At 43.4% G+C, this 24,105-nt stretch overlaps 1 protein-coding gene across 1 annotated transcript in view; it reads left to right on the plus strand.

Annotated features, from left to right (window-relative positions):
• Window positions 1-24,105, plus strand: part of ACVRL1 (activin A receptor like type 1) — a 178,713-nt gene that overhangs the window by 141,020 nt on the left and 13,588 nt on the right. The gene's annotated exons all lie outside the window — the stretch shown is intronic.

Raw genomic sequence — 24,105 nt, forward strand, 5'->3', positions numbered from 1 at the left:
ATTATGGCTTACAGCTAGTAAAAAAACAAAATTCAGTATCTCAATAATTAGAATATTTAATAAGACCTATAAAAAAAAGGATTCTTAATACAGAAATGTTGGCCTCCTGAAAAACATGGCCTGTTCCTGCGGGAGGTGGACACATCCCATTGGTGAAAGTGACACTTCCAGTGGCCAGGTCCTCTTTTATAGGCTGCAGAGGCAGGAGAACACATGGGGGCAGTGAGGGGACCCGTTTCTAAAAAGATTAGAAGCACAGAAAAAAGCCTGGGTCAGGAAATTAGCTTTGCTCATAGAGAAAACGATAACTTTGATCCAGTAAGCTGGTCATAGATGGATCACTAATCTGTTCAGCAAGGACTGACCGAATTTTGATCCAAAAATGGCCATTCTCACTCAAGAGAAGTTTTTTTTTTTTTTTAATTCTTTATTAGAAGTAAAAAACAAGAGATACAAACATATAGTAAGGTACAAAAACAGAATTAGTAAATCGAAGCAAAACAGTGCAGACAGTAAGTGCTCACCCAACGGCAGTAAATCAGAAACAACATCTGAAGGAGTACAATGGGGGTATGCAACACAAAACCGAGCATGTATATGAATGCAAAATGTGGATGCAAGAGAAAAAATAGATGTTTTATGCTGTATGAGGGAAGGGGGGAAGCAGAGGGGGGGGGGGAGGGGGGGGGAGCGGGGAGACAACAATGACCACTGGGGTGGGGAGAGAGGAAAGAAGAAGAGAGATGTAGACAGAAGGCGAGGAAATGGGCGTCCCGTGCGGGTGACTCCGCGGCTGATCACTCAATGACCAGCAGCAGGACCAGCCCTCATCCAAGAGTATGAACAAGTTCCAACAATCCCATGTTTTGGCATACTGTTCCCTTCTACCCAGTGCGGTAAGTACTAGGTCCTAAAAGCCATTTATCGACTTCACCCTATGCAACCATAGTGAGATCGTGGGTGGGGCTGTGTCCTTCCAACGGAGGCCAATACACGATTTAGCAGCATTCGTAAGGTGGCGGACAACGGAAGTTTTATATTGTGTCGGTGAGATAGCAGAACAGTGGAGTAAGAAGAAGGCAGGGTCATCAGGGATAGCATAATTAGTCATCAGTTGAATGATCCTGCGGACTTCAGTCCAGTAGTCAAGAGAAGTTTATCATGTGATCTGCTTCTCTCGGACAAGGGTGTTGGAACATTTTTATTCAATCAGCATATGGAGCCAATCGGTTGAAGCTCTGACCAATGTATTCTGACAGTAGAGGAGTCCTTGCTGTCAGAATACAATAGCACAGCGGAGAGCATTCTTTTATACGACCTTGATTGTGTGGATGGGGGAATCTGTTCATTTTTTGGATCAGCTTATGAAAAGCTTTACACTGTAGGATGGCTTAAGTCAAGAAGAGGAATTTGGAATCAAGACTTGGGAGTAAGGTACTTAACCACTTAAGCCCTGGATGATTTGGCTGCTCAAAGACCAGGCCCTATTTTGCGATTCGGCACTTCGTGAATTTAACGGACAATTGCGCGGTCGTGCGACGCTGTACCCAAATTAAATTGACGTCTTTTTTTTCCCACAAACAGAGCTTTCTTTTGGTGGTATTTGATCACCTGTGCGATTTTTATTTTTTGCGCTATAAACAAAAAAAAAAGCGACAATTTTGAAAAAATAACAATATTTTTCACATTTTTTATATAAAATTCTCAAAAGAAAAAATGTAAAAATCTAAATTTTTTAACATTTTAGGCCAATTTGTTTTCTGCTACATATTTTTTGTAAAAAAAAAATCGCAATAAGCGTATTTTGATTGGTTTGCGCAAAAGTTATTGCGTTTACCAACTACGGAAAAGATTTATGTAATTTTTATTGTTTTTTTTTTTAACTAGTAATGGTGGCGATCTGCGTTTTTTTTTGTGGGACTGTGACATTGCGGCGGACAGATCGGACCCCTGACTGACATTTTTGACACTTTTGGGAGTACCGGTGACATTACTACAGTAATCAGTGCTATAAATATGCACTGAAAAAAATATATATACAAAGTATATTCCACGCGCCGATGGGAAAGGGTGTATTATTATGTGCAAACAATCTGTATACCTGAGAGTAAGTAAATAAATAAATAAATTCATTAATTAATGAAAAAGCAGCTGCTGTAGGAACAAGGGTGTGCTAAAAGGTGAATGGTCTTTTGAGACCAAATACAGCGCTTGCTGTTAAATAAACTAATGGATAGCAATATCCATTCCAAATTCTATGATAAATGTGAGTATGTAAACAAAAGATATATCATGAATTAATATCAATAAGAAATACGTGGATCATCAAAATTCCCAATAAATAATTAAAACAGTGTCATAAAGTGCATAAGTGACTAGGGGTATAAATAATAAAATTATAAATTAATAAATCACAATCAACAATATAAAATTGAATAAATGAACAGTCCAGAGTAAATGGTGACTTTGTGCTCAAAAAAAGGTATAATGTCCTTAGTGAAAGTAAATCTTCAGAATTCAATGTGCAAGTGCTCAGGCTTGATTGGCTATGTCAGCAATTTCTGGTCCCAAGTGAATTAATAAGTTGGGTCACTTACCAGATCTAGTGGGTCCTAAATGCCATATGGCCTAATGGTTCCTAAATGCCATATGGCCGAATGGTTCTAGTGCCATATGGCATTTAGGACCCACTAGATCTGGTAAGTGACCCAACTTATTAATTCACTTGGGACCAGAAATTGCTGACATAGCAAATCAAGCCTGAGCACGTGCACCTTGAATTCTGAAGATTTACTTTCACTAAGGACATTATACCTTTTTTTGAGCACAAAGTCACCATTTACTCTGGACTGTTCATTTATTCAATTTTATATTGTTGATTGTGATTTATTAATTTATAATTTTATTATTTATACCCCTAGTCACTTATGCACTTTATGACACTGTTTTAATTATTTATTGGGAATTTTGATGATCCACGTATTTCTTATTGATATTAATTCATGATATATCTTTTGTTTACATACTCACATTTATCATAGAATTTGGAATGGATATTGCTATCCATTAGTTTATTTAACAGCAAGCGCTGTATTTGGTCTCAAAAGACCATTCCCCTTTTATAAATATGCACTGTTACTGTAAAAATGACACTGGCAGGAAAGGGGTTAACTTTATTGGTAATCAAGGGGTTAAGTGTTCCCCTAGGGGCGTGATTCTAACTGTGGGGGGGGGTGTGGCTTGTGATGTAACCACAGAGACATACGATCCTACATAGCAGGATCGCATAGCCTCTGTACTTACATCAGGGATAATGACAGACGGCTGTGTTTACATCAGCCATCTGTCCTTCTCCTTCTCCTGCGGGAGATCACGAGTGGCCGGCGGACATCGGAGCCGCCGGTCACACGCGCGGGGATCTCAGTGAACGAGTGGGGGCGGGATCTATGCCGCTTTGCCCAGGAGGGGTTGACTGCCGCAGTAAATAGTCCTGCGGCAGTCCGCAAGTGGGAAATGCACAATGCACTATTTAAATAATAACTCCACTTTTGCTCAGAAAAAAAACAACCCCCTCTGGGTGACCAATAAATATTGTACGAATTTTAACAAACTTTTTTGCAGAGTCCTACCTGTTTTTGTTCTGAGGAAAAGCTGTTTGTTACCTGCAAAATGAGACACCCTTTCACATGTGGGTAATTTGGAATTACGGGGCGGATTCGCCGCAATGCGAGCTGCGATTCCAGATTGCGTGGTAATCGGTGCAATGCGTGTATGGGTGCCATTCATTCTAAATTGCACCCCTAAAAACGACTTTAAAAATTGCGTGATGCTTGTCGCCAAAAAAGGAGCAGAGCTTCTTTTTGGTGACAAACGAGCATATGGCACCCCATTGAAGTGAATGGGCTGCCTGCTGAGTGACACACAGAATCACATAAAAATGACTCACACAAAATGGCGAGAGGGAATGCGAGTTCATGCATTGTGAAGTGTGAATGGAGTCTGAATCTGGATAGAAGTGACTTATTATTAATCAGTTGATGCACTAGCAGAATTTAAATGAGGAAAATTGCAGGATTTGCATCCCTTTAGAAGTGATTAACTCTTTGGGAGTATCTCACCAAAAGGGACATTTTTGTCAAAGAGGATGCCTAAAATCTGACTTGTATCTTAGTGTAGACTTCTGGAAAAATCAGTAATCCAATCACACAAACAGGAAATTAAATTTCTGGGGGGCGTTCTGTACACAACTCACATCACATAGAATTTTACAGAAAACTACAGCAGCTGTAGATTGAAAGGTAATTTTTAAAAACATTCAATTACAATATGGCTTTAGTAGGAATTTAAATGTATTTTTTTTTTACCTTTTTTTCCCAGAAAAGCAAAGGTACCCTTTAAATTTCATTTTTGCCCGGAGTATGGCCTTACGCAAAGGTGTGTTCAGCCTATTGCATTAGGGTGTGCACCCTAAAGCTCAAACACACATGCGTGTGTCTACATATACACTATATTACGAAAAGAATTGGGACACCTGCCTTTACACACACACACATTAACTTTAATGGCATCCCAGTCTTAGTCCGTAGGGTTCAATATTGAGTTGGCCCAGACTTTGCAGCTGTAACAGCTTCAACTCTTCTGGGAAGGCTGTTCACACGGTTTAGGAGCGTGTCTAAGGGAATGTTTGACCATGTGGATGAGAAAGCCTGGCTTGCAGACTGTGCTCTAATTCATCCCCAAGGTGTTCTATAGGGTTGAGTTTAGGACTTTGTGCAGGCCACCCCAATCTTGCTCATCCATGTCTTTATGGACCTTGTTACATAGTTAGTGAGGTTGAAAAAAAGACACCAGTCCATCCAGTTCAACCTATGATGTTTGTGTGTGTGTGTGTGTGTGTGTGTGTGTGTGTAAATAAGTGTTTATGTCAATAGTACATTGTATACCCCTGTATGTTGTGGTCGTTAAGGACCCCATCTAATAGGTTTTTGAAACTCTCAACGCTCCCAGCTGATACCACTGCTTGTGGAAGAGAATTCCACATCCTTACCGCTCTGACAGTAAAGAACCCTTTACGCAGTTTACGGTTAAACAGTTTTTCTTCTAATTTTAGTGAATGGCCACGTGTCTTTTTAAATTCCCTCTCACTCAAAAGCTTGTTTCCTATGCTATTGTCGCCAGTACGGTATTTGTAAATTGATATCATATCCCCTTCCAAGTGTCTCCACTTCAGAGAGAATAAGTTCAATGCTTGTAGTCTTTCCTCATAGCTGAAGTCCTTCAGTCCCTATATTAGCTTTGTTGCCCTTCTCTGGACTCTCTTCGGTTCCAGCACATCCTTCCTGAGGACTGGTGCCCAGAACTGGACGCCATACTCCAGATGCGGCCGGACCAGAGTCTTGTAGACTAGGAGAGATATTGTTTTATCTCTGGAGTGAATCCCCTTTTTAATACATGCCAGTATTCTGTTGGCTTTGCTTGCAGCAGCTTGGCATTGCATGCCATTGCTGAGCTTTTCATCTATTAGGACCCCCAGGTCGTTTTCCATCCTAGATTCCCCCAGAGGTTCACCCCCTAGTGAGTAAGTTGCGTTCATATTTTTGGCACCCAAATGCATTACTTTACATTTTTCAACATTAAACCTCAATTGCCATGTAGTTGCCCACCCAATTATTTTGTTCAGGTCTTCTTGTAAGGTTTCCACATCCTGCGTAGAAGTTTTTACCCTGCTTAGCTTTGTATCATCCGCAAATACTGAGATTGAGCTGTTTACCCCATCCTCTAGATCATTTATGAATAAATTCAGTTAAACAGGATTGGTCCCAGGACAGATCCTTGGGGAACACCACTTTCCACACCAGACCATTCTGATTACTCCCCATTTATCACCACCCTTTGGACTCGCCCCTGAAGCCAGTTTTTAATCCAGGTACTCATCCTAAGGTCCATACCTACGTACCTCCTTAGTTTGTACACTAAATGTTTGTGGGGAACTGTATTAAATGCCTTTGCAAAATCTAGCTACACCACATCCACAGGCCTTCCTTTATCTAGATGGAAGCTCACTTCTTAGAAGGTTAATAGATTGGTCTGGTAAGAACGATTTTTCATTAATCCATGCTAATTACTAGGGCTGTGCATCTTCACTTACCTCACGATTCGATGCGATTGCGATTATTAGGGTCGCGATTCGATACGATTCGATTCCGCGATGCATCACGATGCATCAGGATTACTATGGGGACCCTTTTCTAAAGGGGGATCTATGGGGACCCTGCTCTAAAGGGGATCTATGGGGACCCTTCTCTAAAGGGGGATCTATGGGGACCCTGCTCTAAAGGAGGATCTATGGGGAGCCTGGGCCTGCCCTAAAGGGGATCCAGGGGAACTGAGCTCTAAAGGGGGATCTATGGGGACCCTGCTCTAAAGGGGGATCTATGGGGACCCTGATCTAAAGGGGGATCTATGGGGAGCCTGGGCCTGCCCTAAAGGGGATCCAGGGGAACTGAGCTCTAAAGGGGGGTCTATGGGGACCCTGCTCTAAAGGGGGATCTATGGGGACCCTGCTCTAAAGGGGGATCTATGGGGAGCCTGGGCCTGCCCTAAAGGGGATCCAGGGGAACTGAGCTCTAAAGGGGGATCTATGGGGAACCTGCTCTAAAGGGGGAATCTATGGGGACCCTGCTCTAAAGGGGGATCTATGGGGAGCCTGGGCCTGCCCTAAAGGGGATCCAGGGGAACTGAGCTCTAAAGGGGATCTATGGGGACCCTGCTCTAAAGGGGGATCTATGGGGACCCTGCTCTAAAGGGGGATCTATGGGGAGCCTGGGCCTGCCCTAAAGGGGATCCAGGGGAACTGAGCTCTAAAGGGGGATCTATGGGGACCCTGCTCTAAAGGGGGATCTATGGGGACCCTGCTCTAAAGGGGGATCTATGGGGAGCCTGGGCCTGCCCTAAAGGGGATCCAGGGGAACTGAGCTCTAAAGGGGGATCTATGGGGACCCTGCTCTAAAGGGGGATCTATGGGGACCCTGCTCTAAAGGGGGATCTATGGGGAGCCTGGGCCTGCCCTAAAGGGGATCCAGGGGAACTGAGCTCTAAAGGGGGATCTATGGGGACCCTGCTCTAAAGGGGGAATCTATGGAATAGATCCCCTTTAGTGCAGGCAGGTCTCCCGTAGATCCCCCTTTAGTGCAGGCAAGGGCAGGTCTCCCGTAGATCCCCCTTTAGTGCAGGCAAGGGCAGGTCTCCCGTAGATCCCCCTTTAGTGCAGGGAAGGGCAGGTCTCCCGTAGATCCCCCTTTAGTGCAGGGAAGGGCAGGTCCCCCATAGATCCCCATTTAGTACAGGCCCCCCCTTTAGCGCAGGCAGGTCCCCCCATAGATCCCATTCCCCTTTAGAGCAGGCCAGGGTCCCCTACCAATAGAGCCCCCTTGGAGCAGGCCAGGGTCCCCCTTCCACAGACCCCCCCTTAGAGCAGGCCTGGCCTGCTCTAAGGGGATCTATATGGGGACCCTGGTGGTCCTGGCCTGCTCTAGGGGGATCGATGTGGGGAGGACCCCTGGCTTGGTGACTGGTCCCAACCAATAGACCCCCACCCCCCTTAGAGCAGGCCAGGGTCCCGACTCCCAAGCGACCCCCTCCATTATAGATCCCCCATAGAAGAACACTGCAGCAGACCAGGGCCCAACCCAGTCCCCCCCAGGGTGGATCCTCCATAAAGAACCCTTAAAACAGGCTAGGCCCCAGGGCCAGAGCAGGTCCCATCCCTTCCTGAGGTGGCCTACTGGCTACTGGCCCCCCCTCCCCCAAAGTTAAAACTTTAAAAACTTCTTCTGTTACTGTACCTTGTGTAAGTTGTGTCTCCCCTCAGTCTCTGGTCCCCTGGTCAGTCCGACTCCGGCCACTCTCTCTCCACTGGTCCAGCAGTGGGGCCCCCCAGCTGCCTGCAACAACACGGTTCTTCCAGTGACCACCGGAGTCTCACCGCCGCACCAATTCCACAGTCCATCCCCCAGCCAGCAGAGAGATAATCTCACTGGCCAGCAGGACTCGGGAGGCTGAGCGGGACTGTCTGCAGGGGGGAGCGGCGGGGCGGCGACTCCGGCCGGCGAGGCAGTGTCTGTGAGCACATGATCATCTCTGGGAGTAAAAAAAAAAAATCAATGATGGCAGGGCAGCGTGGCGGACCCGGCAAGAACCACTCACGGACACCGGTGTCCGTGAGCGGACACCTTGCCGACCCCTGATCCCGGGGCCAGAGAGAGCACCGATAGCTCCGCTCTCCTCTACCGCGCCGCAAGGAGGAGCTCTGTGTTCCACATGCCCGGCCAGCGGCCCAGCGCCGCCATGTCACTTCTGTCCCCGCCCCCGGAACTGACGTCATTAGTAATCGATTTTCCAAGCACCCCGAATCGATGCAGAATCGCGAAAGGGTCGCATCGCGATGCATCGATCTTCCGATTATATTGCGCAGCCCTACTAATTACTACGAATGATACCGTTTTCATTACTAAAATCTTGTATACAATTCCTTAGCCTCCCCTCCAATAGCTTGCAGTCTATTGATGTTAGGCCAACCGGCCTGTAGTTCACAGGGATATATCTCAGCCCTTTTTTAAGTATTGGTGCCACGTTGGCTTTTCCCCAATCAGCTGGTACCATTCCCGTCAATAGACTGTCCATAAAAATTAGGAACAATGGTCTGGCTATCACCTGGCTGAGTTCCTTAAGGACCCTCGGTTGTAAGCCATCTGGTTCCGGTGACTTATTTATGTTATGTTTTTCAAGTCTATTTCTGACTCTGTCTTCTGTTAACCATGAGGGTGCTTCCTGTGACGTGTTATTACCATTAACATTACAGTCTAGGTTACTTAATCCCCCCGTTTCTCTTGTGAAGACCGAGGATAATAATTTATTCAGAACCTTTGCCTTCTTTCTCTCCTTTGTAGCCAAATTCCCATCATCATCCTTTATGGGGCCAATATGTTCTGGTCTCACTTTCTTACTATTTATATACTTAAATAATTTCTTATGTTCTTTTACTCTCTTCTGCACTGTACCTTTCATGTTCTATCTTTGCTGCCTTGATTGTGCTCTTACATTTCTTATTGCATTCTTTGTAATGTTGGAATGCAACATTACATTGCTTTGCGCACTGATCCAAATCATTTGGTGGAGGGGGGGATTATGGTGTGGGGTTGTTTTTCAGGGGTTGGGCTTGACCTCCTAGTTCCAGTTAAGGCGTCCGCTTACCAAGACATTTTGGACAAATTCATGCTACCAACTTTGTGGGAACAGCTTGGGGATGGCCCCTCCCTGTTCCAACATGACTGTGCACCAGTACACAAAGCAAGGTCCATAAAGACATGGATTAGTTTGGGGTGGAGAAACTTGACTGGCCTGCACAGAGTCCTGACCTCAACCTTTGGGATGAATTAGAGCAGAAACTGCGAGCCAGGCCTTCTCGTCCAACATGAGTGCCTGACCTCACAAATGAGTTTCTGGAAGAATGGCCAAACATTCCCATAGACACACTCCTAAACCTTGTGGACAGCCTTCCCAGAAGAGTTGAAGCTGTTATTTCTGAAAAGGTGAGCCAACTTAATATTAAACCCTACGGAATAAGATTGGGATGCCATTAAAGTTCATCTGCGTATAAAGGCAGGTGTCCTAATACTTTTGGTAATATAGTGTATATGGCCTTGACACATTAATCTCCCTGTTGGCACAGTGAAAGAGAAGTGCGTTACTGTCAGACAAAATAACATGTTCACCCTGTAACCACAAATGTTATTGATTGTCTGTAATCTTGATGATTGTAATGCACTTGCCTGAGCACTTCTCTTATGGCAGAGCCGGTAAGAGGAAGATCTTTCTCATCTCTCCACCGACACACAGAACGATAATGCTAATGTGCACAGGGTGATTAGGGTGTTCCTAGGCACAACCGGCGCACCCTGTGCGCACCCCTATGGCCTTAGGTTTTAGCTGCACTGTATTTTTGCACTAGAAGCTTTGACAAAATACACCAGATGTAATATCGGAAATGGCTAGTTGTATTTGACCATCAGATAAGTTGTGCAAATCAGCAACATTCACACTAATCCAGATTCCTGAATCAGTTCGCTCATCTCTAATTGTAATGTGTTAATAGGGTATTAAGAGCAAAGCTGCGACATCTTGTAAACCATTCTCACCGGTGCTATTAATCCTTTGTTTGAGATATGTGACAGCGTGGTACAGACCTATGTATCTGTTTTACACATCCATAAAAGTGAATAAGTTCTCATTGCACATGACGATTAATTGCTTAGGTAAATAATCTGAAAGAGCAAAACTTGCCACTCGGACTGGAACAAAACGGACACTGCAGGCCTGCTAATCAGCCCTTTGATTTCAGCTGGTTTTGTTTTCCACAAAGGATTAGCTGTAAATTATAAACACTGTAATCTGGTGTCAGCACCCAGGTCCATGATTAAAGCAGCCATTACATTCAATCAGCACTCTGTTTATTCAACACTGATTAGAAAACTAGCAGCATCACAGAGAAACTTGGAACGCAGCCATGCTTTCTGCAGCCTCTTGCCATAAATCTGAATTACAGGACCATTTCCACCACAAAAGAGTACCACCGCAGCACTGAATGCATTTGGTGAAGTGGAAAATAGCACCTTCCAGGGGGTTCGTTTTTGACATTGACTTCATTTCAAGTTTGCTGTGCAGTCAAAGCGTTGATATGGAGTCTGACTTTCACCCACAGAATTCCTCCAGCAATAACAAATCTACAATGTGCAGTGGGCGTTAATAGCAGAAGGAAAAGACCTGAGCCAAAAACACATACTCACCACAGCAAGAATGCTCCTGTAGAGGAAATGCATTACAATCATCAAGATTACAGACAATCAATAACATTTGTGGTTACAGGGTGAACATGTTATTTTGTCTGCATTGGTTGCCAACCATCGGTGAAGAAATTTGACTGGCAGTAAATATCTTTCTCCTTGTCCTTCAGCAAAATAAATATTGTCTGCATGGAGCAACGTAATAATATCAGAAGCACAAGCACACGTAAAAACATACCACAGATTCTGATAAAGTATATATGTGCTATAGGGGTTGATTTACTAAAAACTGGAGAATGGAAAATGTGGTGCAGCTGTGCATGGAAGCCAATCAGCTTTTAACTTCAGCTTGTTTAACCACTTCTGGACCAAAAGGATTTGCCCCCTTAATGACCAGGCCATTGTTTTTTTTTTTTGCGATTTGGCACTGCGTTACTTTAACCACTTAAGCTCCGGAAGATTTTACCCCCTTCCTGACCAGGGGGTATTTTGCGATTCGGCACTGCGTGACTTTAACGGACAATTGCGCGGTCGTGCGACGCTGTATCTAAACGAATTTGGCGTCCTTTTTTCCCACAAACAGAGCTTTCTTTTGGTGGTATTTGATCACCTGTGCGATTTTTTTGATCACGCGCTATAAACAAAAAAAGAGCGTAAATTTTGCAAAAATAGCAATATTTTTCACATTTTTTTATACGAAATTCCCACCAAAAAAAATGTAAAAATCAAAATTTTTTAAAATTTTCGGCCAGTTTGTTTTATGCTACCTATGTTTGGTAAAAAAAATCGCAAAAAGCGTATTTTGATTGGTTTGCGCAAAAGTTATCGCGTTTACTAACAAAGGGAAAGATTTTTGTCATTTTTGTTGTTTTTTTTTTTTAATGCGTAATGGCGGCGATCTGCGATTTTTTTTGCGGTACTGCGACATTGCGGCGGACAGATCAGACCCTTGACTGACATTTTTGCCACTTTTGGGGTTACCAGTGACATTTCTACAGTAATCAGTACTATACATATACACTGTTACTGTAAAAATACACTGGCAGTGAAGGGGTTAACTTTTTTTGAAAGGGAGGGGCTATGTGTGTCCCTAGGAGCGTGCTTTCTACTGTGATTGGCTGTGGCTTCAGATGTATGAAGAGTGATCAACGGTTCTACATAGTAGAACCGTATGATCATCCTTCATACACAGGGGAGAATGACAGGCAGCTTGTTTACACAAGCCGCCTGACTTTCTCCCTCTCCCCCGCCGATCGCAGAGTGACCGGCGGACATCGGGTCCGCCGGTCACACGCGCGGGGGGGTCCGTGACCACGCGGGAGCGGGAGCGCGCCTCTGGCGGCGCGCGCTCGCTCCCTAGACCCTCACAGGCTAGTGACGTAGCCCTACGTCACTTTGCCTGTGAGGGGCCGACCGCCGACGTAGATAGTCGTGCGGCGGTCGGCAAGTGGTTAACAGACAATTGCGCGGTCGTGCGACGATTTATCAAAATAAAATTGATGTCTTTTTTCCCACAAATAGAGCTTTTTTATGGTGGTATTTGATCACCTGTGCAATTTTTATTTTTTGCGCTATAAACAAAAAAAGACAGACAATTCTGAAAAAAAAACAATATTTTTCATTCACATTCTGCTATATAACATCCCCCCCCCCCCCAAAAAAAAAATTTCATCCTTTTAGGCCAATTTGTATTCTGCTGCATATTTTTGGTAAAAAAAATCCCAATAAGAGTATTTTGATTGGTTTGGCGCAACAGTTATCACGTCTACAAACTAGGGGAAAGATTTATGTCATTTTTATTTATTTTAATTTTTTTACTAGTAATGACGGCGATCTGCGATTTTTAGTGGGACTGCGACATTGCAGCAGACAGATCGGACCCCTAACTGACATTGTTGACACTTTTGGGGGGACCAGTGACATTACTACAGTAATTAGTGCTAAAAATATGTACTGTTACTGTAATAATGACACTGGCAGGGAAGGGGTTAACCCAGGGGTGATCAAGGGGTTAAGTGTGAGCCTAGGAGTGTTTTTACTAACTGTATGGGGGAGGGACCTGTGAAATGAACACAGAGACCTGTGATCCTATATTGGAGGATCACAGGCACTCTATGATCATTTCAGAGAGAACAATGCTTACAACAGCTGACCGTCCTTCTCTCTCAGCGGGGACCGTTAGCGGGAGCCCAGCGGCAATCGCGGCTACCAGTCCCGTGGATCGGCATCCCCGTAGCATTGGCAGGCGCGCTCGTCCCCAGGAGCACTTTCGCGAACCGCCATACAAATACAGCGATTCGCGCAGCCGAGCCAGCCTACCGCAGTATATATGCGGTGGGCGGTCGGCAAGTGGTTAATAAAGCTTTGAGAAGAAAAGGCCTGGAAGCTGATTGGTTTCTATGCAGAGCTGCACAAGATTTTGCACTCCATTTTTAGTAAATTGCCCCCATAGTGTGCAATGGTTACAGATGCCTGAAGAGATTCCTACAAATTGTACTTCTCGTGATACTTTTTTAAAGCAGATCTTTCATCACTGTACTTACAACCCCACAACCCTTTAAATAAAGCCATATAAAAATAAGGTTTTACCAATAACTAAAATATAAAAAAAAACCTACCTCAGCGTGAGTTTGAAGACTTCCAGGCAGTGCAGATAGCGTCAGCTTGGTTCACCGCTGTCTCCTGGGAAGTCCCATGAGAATGCTCTCTAACTTATTGCAACAGTGCATTCTTGTGGGATGTCAAGTACTAAGATTTACCTGGAGTCACAGTGATGGGCCAACGTAAATTTTATTTTTGTATCTTTTTTTGTAACCCATTTGTATTTAGAGGGTGGGGAGCTGTAAGGAAAGTGGACCTTCCATTTGCAGTTTATTTTTTAGGACAAGCTTTCTGAAGATCTAGTTCCTACTTATGCAGTAATTCTACTTGAACCAAAAAATAGAAAAAGATCTCAAAAAAAAAAAGTTGTAGTAAAAAAAAAAAAATGAAATTATAGTGCAAATAAAAGAAATGAAAATTTTTAATGGGCGGTTACAAGTGCACTGAAACCGCTATAGTCACCCGTACAAAATATACAGCATCTATTTTTACAATGACTCTCTCACCAAACATTTTTTTAGGAAGAGGGTAGTTAACCACTTTACCACCGGAGGATTTTGCTGTCTTACGTCTGGGCCACTTTTTGCGATTCGGCACTGTGCGACTTTAACTGACAATTACGCGGTCATGCAACGTCGTACCCAAACCAAATTTACGTCCTTTTTTTCCCACAAACAGAGCTTTCTTTTGGTGGTATTTGATCACCTGTGCGATTTTGACTTTTTGCGCTATAAACAAAAAAAGAGCGACAATTTTGAAAAATCACATTTTTTATATGAAAGTCCCCCCCAAAAAAATGTAAAAATCTAATTTTTTTTATAATTTTAGGCCAATTTGTTTTCTGCTACATATTTTTGGTAAAAAAATCGCAATAAGCGTATTTTGATTGGTTTGCGCAAAAGTTATTGCGTTTACTAACTAAGGGAAAGATTTCTGTCGTTTTTTTGGTGTTTTTTTTTTAACGAGTAATGGCGGCAATCTGCGATTTTTTTTTGCGGGACTGCGACATTGCGGGCGACAGATCGTACCCTTGACTGACATTTTTGACACTTTTGGGGGTACCAGTGACATTATTACAGTAATCAGTGCTATAAATATGCACTGTTACTGTAAAAATGACACTGGCAGGGAAGGGGTTAATTTTTATTGGTGATCAAGGGGTTAATGTATGCCTGGTGCTTACTAACGTGTGTGGGGGGAGGGGACTGAGTGACACAGGGACAGATCGCAGGTTCAGCTATGCTGAACCCTGCAATCTGACCCTGTCTGTCACTTAGGAGATCCGCCCGCTTTGTTTACACAAGCGGGTGGATCTCCACACTTGATTCCCCGATGATCGGGGAAGAGCGGCGGTGATCACCGCCGCTCCTCCCCTGGCCCGACTCCCGCTGTGACTGAATACAGTGGGAGCGAGCCTCCGGCAGCGCGCACGCGCCGCCGAGAGAGGGGAGTGTCTGGTAACGTAGGTCTACGTCGCCAGACGTTATCGAGCCACTTTGCCGCAGTAGAGCTCTAGTGAGCAGCGGTAAAGTGGTTAAAGAGGAACTGCAATCTGCTCACATAATTTGTAATGTAAACATCTTTGCCATTCTGAAGCTTCCCTCCAACCCCCTTTGCATATTATTTTATATATACTGTGATTCTGTACTTGCCAAATATGCTGCAGAAATCTCCCCCCACTAAGTCTGGCTGCAGCCATTTTAACTGTGGGCAGCTGAAGCTGCTGACTGTTTATTTCCTGGATATCCACAGACACACAGAGACACACGCACACACACATACACAGATGAGGCTGCGCTGTTCGGAGGAGAGGAGAGCAATGAATGGGACATCCTGAGCTGTTTGAGTTCTGAGGAGGTCTGCATCTGTGATTGTATGCTGCTTGCTGATCCTACGTTAGTGCTGCCTGTGCTCGATGGGATTTGCCTGTGTTTCTGTGGATGGATCAAGGTCCTGGCTGGGTTTAGGCCACAGGTGTTTTTGACCTTGAGAGGTCTCTACAAGTCGGTAAGCAGGCAATCTTTACGGTGGAGGATATACTACACTTTGGGTATTATTAGCAGGGGATGGAGCCTGATTTATCGCTTTTGGATTTATACAAAAACTTTTATTAATTTTCACTATTTTTGCACTGGTGTAATTTACCTGGATGGACTATTTTTTCTTTTTCTTTTTTTTTTTGGTGGAGGATGCAGGCGATGGACTAATGTTTTTAATAGTTTTTTATTCATTTAATGCAAGGTTCATGGATGCACTCAATGTATGCTAGCGCAGCTCTGATTTTTATTTTATATATTTATTGTGTGTCTCACAGTTTAGTTGTTGCTTTTGAGAATTGATTAAAGCGGAGTTCCGGCCCCAAAATCGACATAGTCGATTTTGGGCCATCCGCTTGCTTCTAGGTCACCTGAAAAATGGATAATTACGATTTTTTTTTTTTTACTTACCTTGTAATTGCAGAAAAATATACTCACCTTTCTTCCACTTTCTCCCTCGGCGGCCGCGGCCCGCGCCGTCACTTCCGCTTTGCAATGATTCCTGGGAGCTGAACGTCATCGCTCCCAGGAATGAATGCGCCTGCACCGGCCCTGACGTTAGTTCCGGTGCAGGCGCATCATACCTTGCTAAACAGCTTCTGGGCATGTCCAGAAGCTGTGCAGGGATGACGCTGCAGCCCCGGAAGTGACGGCGGGGCCGGCGCAGTGCATCGTGGGGCCGGAGAGGACGGAAGAGGACACAGAAGAGGATCGCGCTGGCTTCAAGCTGCCCACACCTGAGATGGCAGCGCTGGAGAAGAAATTTTCAAGGTAAGTATTTCTTCTAAAAGGTAAGTGCGAACCGGGACAGATCAGAGGCTACCCATTGTGGAATGCACTAGCCCTAACTGTCCCAGGGGTATTTTCATTGAAATTTTTTTTTGGTGGCCGGAACTCCGCTTTAATAATTAGCACAGTTTCCTCCTGTCCACACACGCACACAAATATATAGGCACACACTTACACCACTGCTTGCCTGCACATTTCTCCTCTGTTGATGAATACTTATGGATCTCTGCAGTCTTTGGTTATCTCCGCCCTCATCCAGCCCCCTCCAGCTCTGCGGCTATCATTGGCTTTCCTATGACTCACCCCTCCTCCCTTGCTGGCAAACTATCACAACAAGAGTGATAGAGAGAGAGCTGTGCATGATGTCATTAGCCTAGGCTAATTATAAGACAAGACGGAGGAAGCGGGCTGTATAAGGTATTTACTGGCAGAAAAAACATTTTTTACTATCCAAAGTTAAAACAAGGGCAAAGGATTTAATAGATGGAAAGATGCAAAAATGACTGAAGGTCCCCTTTAATTAAAAATGTTGCTTGTTATTGCTACTGACTGTAAAAAAAAAACGGCGTCTCAATAAAAAAGTAGCCCTTACCTCTGCTCTGTTGCTCTGCCCATTGTTTACTACAATATACTGGAAGGTCAGGCTGCTTGTCAAATGAGCAAAAAGGTACAACAGGCCAGTCAAAAAGCCCATGGGCCTGCTCCTCAGTTTAATTTACCTTGCTACAAGACTGGTGACCACCATATTGTGGTGTATATTTCCAGAAAACCTTTTTAAGGTGTATTTGTAAAATTTTGATGCCTTTTCAAATGTTTCCATAATTGCCCTTTTACCCCCCCCCCCTCATGACCAGGTCATTTTTTGCAATACAGCACTGCGTTACTTTAATTGACAATTGCGTGGTCGTACAACGCTGGACCTAAACAAGATGTATTTCCTTTTTTTTTTACCCACAAATAGAGCATTTTGGTGGTATTTGATTACCTCTGAGGTTTTTGTTTTTTGCGCTATAAACAAAAAAAAAAATGACAATTTAAAAAAATATATATATATCTGTTTTTTACTTTCTGCAAAAAACACATGCAATAAAAAAATGTAAAAAATCGAATTTCTTCATCAATTAAGGCCGATATGTATTCTACTACATATTTTTGGTTAAAAAAAAAAAAATCCCAATAAGCGTATATTGATTGGTTTGCACAAAAGTTACAGCCTCGACAAACTAATATATATATATATATATATATATATATATATATATATATATATACACTATATATATATATATATATATATATATATATACACTATATATATATATATATATATATATATATATATATACACACACACTATATATATTCCTACTGTATTGAAGTGTATTGTATTTGTACTGTCTGCCCTCAAGTTGTAAAGCGCTGCGTAAACTGTCGGCGCTATATAAATACTATATAATAATAATAATATTATATATATATATATATATATATATATATATATATATACACACACACACATATATATATATATATATATATATATATATATATATATATATATATATATATATATCCATCCATATATACAAGGAAACTGGAGACAGGTCTTTAAAACTTTAATGTACATTGATATGCCTTTTAACACTAATTAGATTCCTGTGTGATTATCTGAATGAGATTACCGAGTCAGCCTATCTGAACAAAACCTACTCCAAGTCATCCTTTATTTGTATCTTGAGCTCAGTAGATTGTCAGGGGCTTAATTTGACAGTAAAATATCAGGCAGCGTGGAGGAGTGAATAGCTAAATACTGGGCTGTAGAAGGGTTGATTTACTAAAGGCAAAAAGCCAGTTTGCTTTGCAAGGAAATTTTCCCATAGCTTAGTAAATTTGGTAATAAATTTGGTAATTCTTTGCATCACTTTGCAAAGAATACTCAATCTGTGTAAAATAAAAACTGTATTTTTGCTTGTACAAGATTAGATAGTGGAAGTCAGTGGAGCTTCATGTTATTCACTAAGCTAAGGGTAAATTTTCTTGCAAAATGAACAGCTTATTTACTTTGAGTGAATCAATATATTAAAAAAGAATAGCGCGCAAATGCAAAAGAAATTACTACCAAATCTGAAGAGAGTCCATAAATAAAAATGGGGGTTTGGTCCCACCATATGGCCATATCGTGCTCAAGCCCACTACTGCGTCAAAGTACCCCATTATCAGTGGGTCCTACACTATCCATGAAAAAAAGAGATGAATCCAGCCTTTCTAACCCTTGGAGATAATACTCCTTGCTGGGGAAGATGTGCAAATGCACTACAGGGGACTCCTCCTATATCCACTTGATGGTGGACACTGATTGAGTACAGATGTGTGTGGGGGGTGGGGAGGGCTGCTCAACCTCGATAGTCTGGTCAGACCGAATACATAATAAACAGGCAAAAAATTTGGGGGAGCATACCCATGTATTTCCAAAGCTGCTGCAGCTATGAACCAAAAGACATGTATATTAAAAAAGAATAGCGCGCAAATGCAAAAGAAATTACTACCAAATCTGAAGAGAGTCCATAAATAAAAATGGGGGTTTGGTCCCACCATATGGCCATATCGTGCTCAAGCCCACTACTGCGTCAAAGTACCCCATTATCAGTGGGTCCTACACTATCCATGAAAAAAAGAGATGAATCAATATAAAAACTGGCAAGTTTTTGGATTTTTCAGATAGACTAACTTTAACTAAAAGAAAAAATAAGTAATTCATGAATTTAAACCAGGGCAAATAAAGTGTACATGGGAGGAGCAATCCATGGCATGCACACCAAAAAATCCCAGCGTTCTGTGTTGCATGATAATGGCATGCTTAGGGCTCATACACACTCGACTTAAAAATGCCACCTAAATTAATATTCTGGCCATTGGAATCCATAAACGCTCAAACAATTGACATGCCTAAAATAAGGTGACCAGATTTTTAAAATGAAATCCGGGGACATATTTTTTTTTCATTGGCAAATGGCACAGGGCTGTATAATACACAGAACACTGGGCACAGGACTACATAACACACAGAGGGCTGGGCACAGAACTGCATAATACACAGAGAGCTGGGCACAGGACTGTATAATACACAAAATGCTGGGCACAGGACTACATAATACACAGAGGGCTGGGCACAGGACTGCATAATACACAGAGCGCTGAGCAAAAGACTGCATAATACACAGAGTGCTGGGCACAGGACTACATAATACACAGAGCGCTGGGCACAGAACTGCATAATACACAGAGAGCTGGGCACAAGACTGCATTATACGCAGAGTGCTGGGCACAGGACTGCATAATACACAGAACGCTGGGCACAGGTCTGCATAATACACAGAGCACTAGGCACAAGACTGCATAATACACAGAGCGCTGGGCACAAGACTGCATAATACGCAGAGTGCTGGGAACAGGACTACATAATACACAGAGCACTGGGCACAGGACTACATAATACACAGAGTGCTGGGCAGAGGACTGCATAATACACAGAGCTCTGGGCACAGGACTGCATAATACACAGAGCGCTGGGCACAGAACTGCAAAATACACAGAGCGCTGGGCACAAGACTGCATAATACACAGAGCACTGGGCACAGAACTGCATAATACACAGAGCGCTGGGCACAGTACTACATAATATACAGGAGGGTGGTAGGCATAGAGTACAGGGTTCAGAGGTTTGCTATACACAGAGGACACTTCTGCCCCCACATCCATAGCTCACCTCTGCACCCTTCTCTCACAGATTATCTCTGCAGCCCCCTCTTAGCCCTTCCCCCACAACAGCTAACCTCTCCATCTCCCCATGCAGCTGCATCAGCTCTGACACATGTTCCCCCGCTGCCCTCACCTGTGTACAAACAGACCCCCCTCCCACCCCCCCATCTGCTCAGCTCCCAGTCTCAGCCCGCCACCCAGTACATTTTTGGCTCTGCCTCTCCTTCACTGAACAGCAGCAGGAGTGGCAGTGAGATCGTCCAGCAGGGGGCGTCAGCATCCGAGCCACCAGGCTGTTTCTCAGCCAGCATGGGATGCCCTGTCTACATTATTCTGGCCCTGAATCCAGGGACAGACTTTGACCGGGGACAGACTTTGACCAGGGACAATGTCCTTAATCCGGGTACTGTCCCCGGAAACCGGGGACGTCTGGTCACCCTAGCCTAAAAGCATGTGTAATAGGCAGCTTAAGGCACGTTTTTGTTGTAGCCAGGAATAAAAGGCATTTCGAGGAGAAATTCAAGCACCCTGTGTGCATGAGGCCTAAACTACTTAGCAAATACTTTTAAGCCAGGCATCACTATAAAGGTGTATCCTGCACATGCTGCCCTATTCCCACCCTACACAGGGGAAACTTACCATAAAAATGATGGAAAAGTAATTTACAAATATCATTAGTTTATCATATTACCTTAAAGTAGAACTATAGGCAAAAACTTTTATTTAAATTTTGGATAGATCAAGGGAGCGTTATAACCCTTGTCAGATTTGTTTTGCCATCTATGTCCCATTGATCAAATACCACCAAAAGAAAGCTCTATTTGTGGGAAAAAAAGGACATCAATTTTGTTTGGGTACAGCGTTGCAGGACCGCGCAATTGTCAGTTAAAATAACGCAGTGCCGAATCACAAAAAATGGCCTAGTCAGGAAGGGTGTAAAACCTTCTGGTTCTTAAGTGGTTAAAGGGATTGTAAAGGCAGAAGGTTTTTTTATCTTAATGCATTCTATGCATTAAGATAAAAAAAACCTTTTGTGTGCAGCAGCCCCCCTAATACTTACCTGAGCCCGTCTTTACCCAGCAATGTTGCAGCAGTGTCTAAGTTGCCTGGGACTCTCCTCCTCATTGGCTGAGACAGCAGCACAGCTAATCAGGAGAGAGAGGTGCAGGGCTGGGTCACAGCTCTGTGTCTGAATGGACACAGGAAGCTGTGACTCAGTTGAGGTGCCCCCATAGCAAGCTGCTTGCTTTGGGGTCACTCAACAGGAGGGAGGGGCCAGGAGCACAGAAGAGTAACCCGAAAAGAGGAGGATTCGGGCTGCTCTGTGCAAAATCACTGCACAGAGGAGGCAAGTATAAAACATGGTTGTTAAAAAAAAAAAAAAAAACACACATGAGACTTAACAATCACTTTAAGAGCAGCATATATGTATCACGGGATGTGGTGTCCCCTTACTGTGTTACTAGGTGGGTCTCTTTTTTCAACTCTATAGAGACTCCCATTAACTTTTTCATATTAAGAGCAGAAGTTGGGGATAAAAATATCAGCTCATGGTAGAACAAATACATTCATGAGATCTACACACTTTCAGTAATCCTGTAGGTGCTGTTCTCTCATCTCTGGCACAAACATAGAAATGTCTAAAATGGGATGAAAGCATGTGGGTGGGGCCAGTTGGTTGGTACACAAGATGGAGGAGTGGCACATGGAGACCAAGGAAAGTGGAACAGTTATTATTTGGTTAAGTGAAAGTAACAAATGAACACATGAACAGCAGCAAGCTACTTGATAAACAATACTCAACACAATTTGGTATCAGAGTCTAAGTGACACAGGCAGCACAAGTGCATAAGCTCTCAGCAATGTGCATTATTTCCAGCACTTAAGTTGTCACCTTAATAAGGCTTATGTTACCGGAGCAGCATCTGAGTGAAGGGGTGGCTGTTAGGCAGAGTAGCAATGTAAGTGGCACTTTGGAGACCCATTCAAGATCTTTGTCACAACACTAGAGTCCCATATATAGCAGAGCCAGCAGCAGTATTCCTATTCTGTCTCTTCTGGTCAGGAACCTCTTCCTAGGGCTAAATACAGTATCCCTACCCAGCGTGGATCCCGTCCCTGTCCTATTCCCTTGTCAACTGCAGTTGGACAGTGCTATTTATTAGCATTGCCCTTGTGGAAGATGGCCACTGTTCCCCTGGAAACACCTATGAAGACTTCAAAGGAACAAGGTTCCTCTCATCCTCAATTCCCTTTGTACAGCAGTCAACAATACAACGCCACCTACAGACAGGAGGGTAAACCGCACCTGCCCACAAGCATTCTGGAGAATACCCTTGTCAGGACCTGGATCTGCAACTGCAACCTCTGCTGCATCTGGCAGTATCACTTCTTGTTGAGCCACCTGGGATGCTGGACAGATACCTGGAAAATTCCTTTGACAATCTTGCCTTGAACCTTGTTGCTGGTGGACCGTGAACTCTTTGCCCTTCCCATGAACTTCCTATCTAAGCCATGCCTTTGCACTTCCTGTTTGCCAGATTATTGTGCTCTCTCTAGCCAATATCTTGCTCTTGTCACTCCTGCTGCCATCCGTATCTTTGCTACCACTCATTACTGATCATTGGCTTACTCCTTAACTTCACTTCTACTTGATCCCAACTTGCACCAATTGTTATCGACCTTTGGCTTGTTTACTGACTACGATTCTGCTTGATCCCTACATGCTACATCTGCTACTGGATCCTGGCTTGCTCACCTCCTGGTTGAGTGATCCTGAGGACCATAAACTGGTACTAACACGCAGCAAAACCCATTTCCACCATCAAGAGCTGTGGTAAATACCAGTTAGTGCTTAGACACAGCATTTCGGGTGAGCCTGCATTATCTGCCAGGGTGACCTGCTTGTATACTTATCCTGCTGGTTGGTGGGAGCTTCCCTGCTGCTAAAGCCACTGGTCTCTGAGCCTGACCCTTGGCAGTGACAATCTTTATAAAAAGTCATTAGTAATAGCTCCCATAGTTTTTTATTTTTATAGTCTCCTTTTAAAGATACACCTCTAATATGTCACATATATATAGGTAAAACATTTGTAGCCTGTTGACCAGTGATTTATGCTCTATAGCAAGATGTAGATGACATGCCTCCTGAATGCAGGAATCATGACAAGAAAACGGTCTTCTGAACTTGTAAGTGTTCTTCACTGATATCCACATTACAGACAGGTGTCTTTAAATGCATATATAACATTACAGTCCTGCATTCCTTCTCAGTTGTGTGAACAGACTGCAGGACTAGCCTGTCTAAATTATGAATGTCTGTAAGGGTCGCTTTTGTTTTAACTTGTGCCAGATAGACATTTATAAATTTAGCAGGTGATTGGCAAAGTGCCACAGGCACACATGGCATATGACTTCTAATTCTGGAGTTTTTATTTACTATAGTCTAGAGCAGAGCAAACTGTAAGTTGAGGCTGAGGGATAAAGCTAGGGTGTAAAGACTAACAGTATGCATGCTTTTGTAAATTTGGAAAGTAGCAAAAGCAATAATTTGTTTTTAACCTTATGACTTTATTGCTGTATTAAAAACTGAATACGTTTACCAAATCTCTACGTGATTAAGATGATACATGTCATGTTACAAGGTACTTCTGGCTACTGTTTCGCTATTTAAACCAATACAACCTGCTTACAACTGAACCGTTACTCTAAGGGGACCCGTTACTCTAAGGGGAAACTTTACTTTTTATACCTAGATAGCCCACTACCTGATTGCTCATAAGGAGACTCTAATGTGCTTCAGTCACTCCCCCCCTCCATATTCTCTCCACCACCAAAAATCCCTGTGACCCAATCCCCGACCACCCCGAATTCCCCATTCTTTCCCCCATAAAATTCAGATCTAGGATGACATATTCATAGTACCAGGGACATATGAAAATATCTCTTGCTTATGCACGGTTTTTAAGACCTCCTATAGAACCACCACTGGGTTATCCAATGTCTTTATCTTATTACATTGTTCATGTCAAGTTTATACCATATGTACTATTAGTCACTTCTTTATTGTTTTACTAGAA

This window comes from Pelophylax lessonae, assembly GCF_965119305.1.
Source record: "Pelophylax lessonae genome assembly, chromosome: 2".
In the NCBI taxonomy this organism is placed as follows: Eukaryota; Metazoa; Chordata; class Amphibia; order Anura; family Ranidae; genus Pelophylax; species Pelophylax lessonae.